A 6,624-nucleotide genomic window follows, 5' to 3' on the forward strand; every position below is an offset into this window, starting at 1 on the left:
GGCACACTTGACCTGATACATACTGATGTATGTAGTCCCATGAATGTTAGGACACGCAAAAGTGGCTTAATCAGCACGACTCAATCAAAGCCCTCAAGCCCTCTCAAACGAACACTTAATAGATTTTTCAATGAAGCTTAGTGAAAGTAGATGTGATATCTTAGCTAGTAAATTTAAAACTAATTGTAAGAGATAGAAAAGTTTTGTAACTTGTATGCCTTAGAAAATATATATGTACAACATGCATAAAAGTAGCTTGTGAACTATAAGCAATAATGCCAAAGTGCAATAGGGTGGCCAATGGCTGACCTGAAGATGGTAATAATTAAGTTATGTATGATAGATAGCATGTACCACTAGGGGTGGATTCGAGCCGAATAGTATGAGGCTCAAGCTCGACTCACCAAGGTAGTACAAGGCTCGAGCTCAAGCTCGGCTCGATTCAAAAACTCGTAAGGTCGAGCTCAGCATAGTTCAAGTTCGATTTGAGAAAAATATTTTATAAAAATAAAAAATTGTATATAAAAATATTTTTGATTTGGTATTTAAAAAATTTAAGAATTATGATCTTATATATATATATTAATAGGACAGGGTGCTCTCTTCGTGTAGGAAATGGAATCTACTCATTCCACGTGAGAGCAATCTAGTAATTACTGCCATATAAATAACAGTAATTACTGATTATTACAGTAATTTAATAAATATATAATTAGTGATTATAATTAATAATTATTGTTATTATAAATATTGTTAATAATTAGATATTTACTTTAAAATTATAAATACTGTTAATAAATTACTGATTATTACAATAATTTAATAAATATATAATTAGTGATTATAATTAATAATTACTGTTATTATAAATATTGCAAATACATAGATATTTACTTTAATTTTACTTTAAATAAAAATTATAAATATTGTTATTAATAAATAGTGTTAATAAATTTAGTAATTATTGTTATATTAAAAATAATTAAAAATGTTATTAAAAGTATTGTTATTAATTATTTAACAAAATATTATAATTACTGACTATTACTGATAAATATTGTTAATTTAATTTAATTTTGGTAACTATTAATTTAATGAATATTGTTAATAAATCCTATTCATAAATTTAATATTTACTGTTATATTAAAATTAACTAAATAATTATTAAAACTATTATTAATGATTATTTAATTAGATAGTATAATTACTTACTATTATTGATAAATGTTGTTAATAATGTTCTAACAACAGATGGTTCGAATGGATGGCCCGTTCTGACAACAAAAATTACAAACAATAAATTACGAAACCATTCTGGACACCGGTTTTCGGGTCAACGGTCCGATCATCCGGTTTGAATGGTTTGTTCTGACAACAAAAATTATAGGCAAAAAATTGAGTTTGTGAGGTCTATTAAGTAGTATCATACGTGTTATGTTATTCGAGCATGTAACTCATATGACCCAAAAATGAAACCGTTTTGGCCACCAGTTTTTGGGTCGACAGTTCGATCCTTTGGTTTGAACGGACGGCCTGTTTTGACAATAAAAAATTACGAGCAAAAAATTACGGAACCGTTTTGGCCACCGATTTTCGGGTCGACGGTTCAATCGTGTAGTTTAAACAAATGACCCATCTTGACAACAAAAAATACAAGCAAAAAAATTGAGTGTGTAAGGTCCATTAAGCAACATCATACGTGTTATGTCATTCGAGCGTGTGACTCATACGACCCGAAAATGGAACCGTTTTGCCCATTGATTTTTGGGTTGACAGTTTGACCGTTCAGTTCGAATGAGTGGCCCGTTCTAACAACAAAAATTTAAAAAAAAAATGACAAAAAACCATTCAACGTGTCAACGAGTTAATGATTTGACCACTCGAGTCAATGGGCCATTGATCGATTCAACAGTTTTTTGCCAGGGATCGGGATTGGGGTAAAACGGAACTAGTTGCCTGGACGGTTCCCAATTAGAAAAATAAAAATGAATTACCCGTTCTGAAAAAAAAAATTACAAGCAAAAAATTGAGTGTGTGATGTCCATTAAGCAGTACCATACATGTTATGTCATTCGAGTGTGTGACTCATATGACTTGAAAACGGAACCGTTCTGGCCACCAGTTTTCGGGTTGACGGTTCAACTGTTCGGCTTGAACGAATGGCCCACTCTAACAACAAAAATTAAAAAATAAAAAAAGACCAAAAACCATTGAACGGGTCAATGGTTCGACCGCCTGGGTCAATGGATCGTTGACCGATTCAACGATTTTTTGTCTAGGGACCAAGATTAGGATAAAACGGAACCGGTTGCCTGGATGGTTCCCAATTAAAAAATAAAAAAAAATAGTCAAAAACCATTGAACAAGTCAATGGGTCGACGGTTCGACCGCTTGGGTCAATGGGTCGTTAATCGATTCAACGATTTTTTGCCAAGGATTGGGTCAATGGGTTGACGGTTCCATTCCACCCCTACGAAGCAGGGCCCCTCCGCTAGTAATTAAGAATTATAATATTTTTATTATATATATACATATGTGTGTGTATATATATATATGTATTCGAGCTCGGCTCGAAGCTCAGTTAAAACCGAGTTGAACCAAGCTTTTCATGAGCCGAGATTGAATAGCTCATGAAGAGCTTGGCTCGTGGCCATCCATATGTGCCACTTCCCTATTTGATTCTTACACTTGGTTATTACCATTGATTATGGCTTTTTCATGAGTGGTTAGCTTTTTTATGAGCGACAGAATATTTACTAAAATATTGTTGCTTTGCTCTTGGAGGGAAGCAACCCAGATTTGTGTGCCTGACCATATACTTTTATTTTCTGTGGGAAAAATATTATAATTGATAATAAAGGCATCTTATGCTTGGGACTAGTTACCCATAGCTTTTGTGTGGTTAGGTTTATCTAGGAATTTTGTTCCTAAGACTAGTTACCCAAGGCTTTTGATGTTTGAATTTTTTTTGTGTGTGTTTGGGATTAATTATCTAGAGCTTTTGTGCTTGGGATTGGTTACCCAATGCTTTGCTATTTGATTTGCTTGTGTCTATGATTAGTTATCTAGGGCTTTAGTGCTTAGGACTAATTACCCAAAGCTTTTGATGTTTGTGATTTATTTGTGTTTAGGACTAATTACCTAGTGCTTTTAGTGCTTAGAACTAGCTACTTAGGGGGCTTCGCTATCTGATTTGCATAGGGATTTTATTTTTTGTGATTGTGACTGAAATTGGTTACCCAAGGCTTTTAGAAGTAAAATATGTGATTCATGAATGCATTGCCAGACATGCAATGAATGGATAACACTTGAGAAATCACACTTATGAAATTAGGGTAAGCATAAATGTAATGTGGAAGTAAGTGCACATATCATTAGCTATTCACAAAGATTATATAAAACTAAAGAATGACAATTCCATTGATATGTGATAAGTGCAAAAAAATGAATAAATTAAGTTAAATCATGATACATCTTGAGCTAGTGGTCATTCAATGTTCTGACCTGTTTAAGGGTCACAAGGTCTAATGGTACATAATAACCAAAGGGATGCACTTCCTTGGTAATGCATGGGTTTGTCTAGTTTGGGCTAAACTTTTTGTCAAACTTGCCTTGTCATACATGGAGTGACATCTTGATAACTTTGTCACCCTCTTGAATATGTGGGGTTTGACCATCTTATTGAAGTTTGAAGCCATTATTTGTTTATATTTTATCTATTTCTAAAATCTTTGTTCATGATTCTCATCGAGGGTGTCTAATTTCTCATACATTTCTAAATGTTTGTCCTTTGTGTTATGTTTCTTTCCCATTGTGTGAGTGGCTCTAGTTGGTACCATTTGAATTTTAGCTGGAAATACTGCCTCATGGTTATAGACTAGAGAATAAGGTGTTGCTTTTGTGGCTTTCTTGATGGAAGAGGTCCTATAGGCCCTAAGTGTATCAGATAGTTTATCTACCCAATCTCTTTGGTGCCCACTTACTGTTTTGCCTAGCATTCATAGAATAATCTTGTTTATCGCTTTTGCCTAATAATTTCCTTGTGGATGGTAGGTAGTTCAATTTCCTAATCGAATTCCATAAAGTTCTAACAAGCTCTTGACTTCTTTATTTTTTTATAGACAAACCATTATCTGTTAGTATTCTCATTAGAAGTCGAAAATGATGGATGTTGTTTTGCATGTTGAAGTTTGCAATGTTGGCAGAAATTATCATTTTGAAAGGTATGACCTCTACCCACTTAGTGAAATAGTCAATAGCAACTAAGATAAAGCAATACCCTTGAAATGGACTTGCGGTTTTTCCGATCAAGTCTATCCTCCAAGTGTGAAATGACTGGGGGTGATGATTGGGTAAAGCTCCTAGGCATGTTAATGGTGACTTAGCGCTTGAAATTGGTAGTAGACTTGTTCATGGGCTGGGTAGACCGACGGGTTGCTCGGCCAAACTCGGTCTAAGTTAGGCTTGGACAGGATTTCAGGCCCGCAAGCTCAAGCTCGGGCCTAAAATATCGGGCCCAACCTTTTTTCAGGTTAGGCTCAGATTTTCTCAAAAAAGCCCGACTTGATAATGTATTATATAATAAAACTATATTTTATATAATAAAAAAACATATATATAATATATTTTTTCTTTATTTTCTTCTCTTTTTTCAAGTAATAATGACGTCTTGCATTATTTGTTTAGGTTTTGAGGTCTTTTAATATAAATAAATTAGCTTTTAATTGAATTAAAAAGTAAAAAAAATCTTTTTTTCCAAATTTATGGCCGATCTTCGAGCTTTATATGGGGGCCACGCTTGGGCTCAAGGCCTAGGCCCGATGGTCGGGTCAAGCTTGGGTTTGGGCCTAAGCATATTCTATTAATGTAGAGGCAAAGCCTAGCCCTTGAATAGGTTTAATTGGAAGATATGACATTGCTTAACATGATTTGTAACACCCTCTATCATGGTAGGTGTATGCCAATGAGATGGGGATGGTCTGCAGGTCTTGATGTTGGTAATGAGAATGTCTAAGGGTGAAGAAAGCTAATGTTAGAAAAGTATATCAACAAAGGGAACTAAGGAAGAGATGGCTAAGGGAAGAGGATCCCTTCTTTAGAGTCCTCACCCTCTACTTATAGGATTAGGGAGCCAAGCTATGTGCATAGCTCTATATATTCCAAAATCTCCTTTACTTTAACAAACATGTGGAAAGCAAGTCTCGTCTTTTTTTCTGCCCAATAGACACAGGTCTTGGGGACTACGAGGTCGTTAGATCAAATTCTTTGGAACAGTTTAGGAAATGATGTGTTTATGTAGCCATCAAATGCAATTAACTTGTAGTTTTCTTGAGGTGGTAATACATTTTGCCTTGAGCACAATCCAAAATGATAAAATCTTGATATGAGTCATGTGAGACCACATTGCCACGAGGTTAGACTTGCCTGCTAGTTCTAGATTCATGATTTTGCATAGCTCCACAAGATCGTATTGTCCTCAACCTGTAAGACTTCTTTCACTAGATCTCGCTCGGTCTTGCAAGATCACTATTTTCTTCTACTATTATGTTCCCATGAGCCCTTAAAAGGGCACCTATGGGACAGACTCTCTATGAAACCGAGGTTTCTGTGAGGTATTTACTTTTATTCCTTAATATTGTCCTTGCCTCATGTTCACAGTTGATGCCTTGCTCTTAAATGTATATCCATTCTCTCATAGTATTTCAATAAAACCCTAAGTAGAAAATGTGATCACAAAGTGCATTTTGACCTTGGTGAGTGGTTGACTCCCAGTTATATAGAACTTCTAAGATGGTTATTATTTCGCCCTCAACTAAGCATCCCAAGGGTTTTCCAAATATTTGATTTGTGATAGTTGTTTGGGTGATGGTTGAGGTGGCCAAGGATGCCATGTGGAAATCTCCGCAACTGCCCCCTCTTAGGCTATGTCAACGCCACACATAACGGAAGAGCATGACTAAGAAGTGTTCTACATGGACAAGGAAGCGATCTCTGCTAGGCAAGAGAAATCCTCCCGAAGACTTCAACAGACACCCTCATCTCAACAACCTCGAAAGTCCTATCCATCTTGGACACAAAAGCTCAACTATAAATAGGTATTCTCTGCTCAAGGTAAGGAACTTTGGAAACTATACTCTTTGAATACCTCTTTGCACTATCTCTTTGGCTCGGGCCAGGCCAAGCTTTGCACTTATGATAAGGGCTATAGCTTAGGCCCGGGCCCAACCCAGCCCGGGGTTCTGGGCCTGAAACATAAGCCCTAGCCCAAGTCTACACGGGCCTAGGCCTGATTTTGTGCCAATGTCTTTCATATATAAAATATTACATATCTATAATATTTTATATTAAATGACATAACATGCATATAAACTTATTTTATACATTATATAATATAAAATATTACATATAATATAAATCATACATGTCATGTTATAATATTTATATATAAAATATATAATCTAATGTAAAATAACATGTATACATTATACACAAAATGTGTAAGTTTAAATATATGTGGGTTGGGCTAGGCCCGGGTCGAACTTGAAGTATTAAGCCTAAGCCCAACCCTAAAATTTGCGGGCCTGGGCCTGGGTCGGGCTTGAACACAAAACTCAAGCCCAAGC

This window comes from Nelumbo nucifera, chromosome 2 (genome assembly GCF_055504915.1).
Source record: "Nelumbo nucifera cultivar China Antique chromosome 2, China Antique-T2T, whole genome shotgun sequence".
Taxonomy (NCBI): Eukaryota; Viridiplantae; Streptophyta; class Magnoliopsida; order Proteales; family Nelumbonaceae; genus Nelumbo; species Nelumbo nucifera.